Source organism: Capsicum annuum, chromosome 11 (assembly GCF_002878395.1).
Source record: "Capsicum annuum cultivar UCD-10X-F1 chromosome 11, UCD10Xv1.1, whole genome shotgun sequence".
In the NCBI taxonomy this organism is placed as follows: domain Eukaryota; kingdom Viridiplantae; phylum Streptophyta; class Magnoliopsida; order Solanales; family Solanaceae; genus Capsicum; species Capsicum annuum.
This window is the reverse complement of record NC_061121.1, coordinates 21,221,872-21,226,236: the sequence shown is the minus strand read 5'-3', so window position 1 is coordinate 21,226,236 and position 4,365 is coordinate 21,221,872. Positions and strand designations below refer to the sequence as shown.

Below are 4,365 nucleotides of genomic sequence, written 5' to 3'. Positions count from 1 at the left end.
AAAGTAGAAGAACAAGAATTCCTGCAACTCTCCACTCAATCCAACCTCTCAAGTATGGTGTTTTGCAAAAATATTTTGACTTTTTAGAGAATCGCCACTTAATTTTAAAAAGAAATTAAGAAACCTTTATAAGATACTTTAAACGATCCAAAATAAAAAAATCATTTAAAATTCAAAGATTCTGAGTAAGCGGTTCTTATTAACGTTTTAGGAAGGTGTTAGGCACCTAAAACGTCCACTAACTTGCGGTTATCCAGACTGTTTGAAAACATCTTTTGACTAACTTCAAAAAAGATTGATTTGTTGAAAAGTGATTGATATTTTAGAAAGAATTTGTGTAAAATAAATTTAGGCGACTTAGTAGAAATTTTAACTAAATCTAAACAAAATGACTGAGCAAATAAACACATGAAAGGGGAAAGAGAGAAAAGAGTAAAACATTTAGGCCATTGAGCCCAAATCAACGTAACCTGTCCTAGTCTAATTGGGTCTTTGATCGATTTCACCTGTCCTAATTTAGTTTTCGAGCCCTTGGCTCGAGTTCGTTCCACCTGTATTAAGTACAACTTTGGCTTCCAGGCCCAAATACAAATACAAGAATAACTTAAACAAATGAATAAATAAATAAATACAATAAGAAATAAAATAATAAGGGAATGAGACTTTTAAGCCGCTTTGTCGCTTCAACGATGGAACTTTATCCCATTTTTCTTCTTCTTTTGACTCCTCGGTTTCGGTATGCCATAAGGTCGATATTTGCCTTGAACTTTGAGGCAACGAGCCTTATTGGCTCGTTCGAAAATGCCATGGGAGGGAGTCCATTGTGGTCTCCAAAACAGTTTCACATGCAAAGGAAAAGATAAGAATTAGACTCATTCCAGACCATATAATATTCATATCACATGTAAACAAATGTTAAAACATGTAAACAAATGTTAAACTTACTTTTATCTCACTATTTAGGCTAGTTTGCAAATTCAATAATGTTTTAGAACATATGACTTGATCACAAACAATGTTCTATTGAGAAGCTGAAATTAGCATAGATTCGTCACGACTATCCTTTTAAGCAACAAAACTTCAAGCTGGTAGGAAATTTGAAATGGAGAGGAGCAAGCAAAGTTTGACAAAACCAAGAAAGAAAGCACTTCCTTGTAAAGCACTCAAGTTCTTATCGATATGAACACTAATTGTGACATGTTGAAATCATGTTAACAACAGCTATAATATGTTCCCTAATACATAAAGACTTACACTTTGAAAAATAATGATCATCAGAAGAAGAATTAGGCCCAAAATTAGGATAAATTCTGGGAAAATCAAACTTCCATCGAAGAGAAGCAAATGAAAGGCTTTCATCAAAATTCTCGTAGAATTCACACCAAAAAAAAAAGAGCACACAGAAGCAAAACAACATTTTATTCCTAATCATAATATCAAAACTCAAAGCTAAAATAACTTGAGCCTGTTACCCAAATACGCATAGACAGAACAGACCAAAATAATTACTCTTAACATAGAACAAATCCCGTGCAAACTTCGTGCAAAATTCATCAAGGCATAATTTTAACATGAGTAATCAAACATATTACTGTTTTGAACCCAACCATACCAGTTTCACACAGTGGAATAAAACACAATCTAAACGCACAGGAAGAACATTTTTCTTAGGTACATTATACTTACTATATAGAAAAACTTACCAAATCTTTTTTATCACACAATTTAAACTCTTAAATTATCATAATGGTTTGAACTGTAAAAGTGAGTAAAATCACAAATTGGCACAAAGTGAAAAAACTTATTTATTTCCTCTTTCAACTGTTGAATTTTATGTATAAAAAGAAAAACATGCACACAGAGAAGAAATAGCAAATTAAATATAAAACCCATATCATTATTTATACCATCATTTCACAACAAGCTTTTTCACACATTCTTCAAAGAAAGGACGTTGGACTGCAACAAATTAAAGTGGCAAGTCCTTATTTATTTTATCACCAATGAGTAATAACATATGAAATTATTTCATTAGCAAAAAATAGCAGAAGTAAGAAATGCCAAAGTCATCAGCAACTTATGGACAACACAAAGTATAAAACTTTAGCTACCGAACCAGCTATAATGAGATACCATCAGTACGAAACCATTAATCAAAATCAATACATAAAACTTTAACGACGAAACCAGCATTCGAATCATAAGTAGTACCCAAGACGAAATAATGGGTGGATAATTAACTGATGATATCAAGGTTTAGACAACGGATTGCAAAGCCGAGGGAAGCAAAATGAAGCTAAAATCACAGATCAAATAATTAAGACTATAGTTAGCCTATCACAACAAGAAACACTAAATCAAAATAGCGAACTAAAAACGTAAGACGGAATTTTAACAATCTATATATATACTGATTCATACCATAAACCAACAGATGACCAACAAAATCAATTAAGAGAATCGTATATTCAACATAATCGCACAAAAATTATGACGTGAACACTGATTCCACGAAATAACGCAACAACCAATCACAAACTAATCCTAAGGCCATCATAGCCATCTACAGCTACTCCCAGCAAACAAACAACATTATAATTACATTATAAAGAAGGGGATGAAGAAACGATGACAGAAGTAAAAATGGCAAAGGGTGTTTACCTTTTTCGGAGCAGCAAAATGGGGCAACGAGCTAACACCGGACTCTATCACCACCGGAGGATTCTTCCTCGACTCCGAAAGCTACGAGCAGCCCCCAACCTTTTTCGGAAAGAAGAAAATGCTATACTCAAACAAAAATATACTGGTTTTTTTTTTTTTCTCAAAATGGTTTTTTCCACCTTCCGAGATTTTTAGGTATTTTAGCTCCAAAGAGAACTTTTTATAGAGGAGATTAGGGGACCCTTCTTGTGCCTCAACTGATATGGGATGGAAAGAATTGAGGGAGATAATCTTGGGATTTTGTCAAGGAAAATTCGAATTTTAAAAAGAGGATAGAAATATGAGGTGAATTTGTACGAAATCGTACTATTTTGCAACGGATTCACGCTGAGCTGTTGAGGCCGTACGATTCCTTATTGCTGGAATCGCGGGATACAGGTTTGGGTCACGACTGTTGCTGAAGCTGGGTTGGTTCGAACTGAATTCGGGTCGGCGTTGATGAGGTTCGATCAGTTGTTGTTGATAGAGTCGTTGGCGGGTCGGACTGTTGAAGTCGGTTTGAAGTTGGTCGATGTTGTCGTTTGGTTGTATGTTGAAGATTTGGCTGTTGTACCTTGGGGATCGGCTGTTGTTTCTGATTAAAGGAGAAGGAAACCTTAGGTGGGCCGGGTCGGTGGAGAAGTAGGTTGTTTTATGGGAGTTGGGCCACTGGGTAGAAATTATGGCTTAGGATTTAGTCAATTTCATTAAAATTTTGGCCAAATTGAATATCATTGGCCAATTATATCATAATTGTGGCTAATTTTATTTTAATTGTGGCCAATATTAATATATTGACTAAATTGAATAGCAATTCGAGACAAATTAGAATCCAATTTAATTCCAAGCTTCTTGATTTAATAAAATTAAATAAATATTTTTTCAAATAAATTATTTTCGAGAATCAATTATATTCAAATCAAGACTTTAATTATTTGAATTTAATTTCCAAATAAGCGTTGATTGATATTCCATAGAACAAATATTTAAGTAATTAAATTATATAATCTCGTATAATTAAACACGATAATATATAATTGCTACTTAAAAATGATAAAATTGCGTACAAAAAATATTTTGGAAAATTTTTATTCAGATAAAATAAATATTTCAATTTTATTAAAAATCAAAGAAACTCAAGATTAAATTTAGTCGTGGAGGACAAAAATTCGGTGTCAACATCTAGTAGACATATCCAAGCCCAATTTGTCAAGACCCGCATTCGCCTTAGCTATTTCTCGGGCAATAGCATCAAGGCTGGCCAAAATGGTGTCCATTATGGCCAAGGAGTTACCTACAAAACAGAAAACACGTTAGTTGTACAAAATATCCTCACTCTTTCTTTTTATTTCGTGTCTCTCGGATCCCTTACTCTCACTCTCACAAGTGTTATAAGCTTTCTAATACTCCGAGGGGTGTTGAGAGGTGAATCCAACATTGACAATGACTCCAAAGAGTAAGGAAAAACACAAGGACGTATTACGATGACTCAAAAAAATTAAGACAAGCAAAGGAAAGTTAACATGAACAAGGGTTTCAAAACTAACTCACAATCTAGTACTAGCTTGTAAGTTAGATTCGGAATCAACAAACAAAACTAAAGACACAAAATGAAACTAAAAGATTAAAATTTGAGCTTAAAATTTATTGGTGAACAGTAACTAG

General features: G+C 33.5%; 1 long non-coding RNA gene across 1 annotated transcript; it reads right to left on the bottom strand.

The window, feature by feature from the left end:
• Nucleotides 1-357: 357 nt before the first annotated feature.
• Nucleotides 358-3,315, bottom strand: LOC107870913. The gene is made up of 2 exons (XR_007047265.1): nt 2,662-3,315; nt 358-828 (listed from the first exon to the last, which is right to left on the bottom strand). It is a non-coding gene; the product is annotated as an uncharacterized LOC107870913 (long non-coding RNA).
• Nucleotides 3,316-4,365: the final 1,050 nt, after the last annotated feature.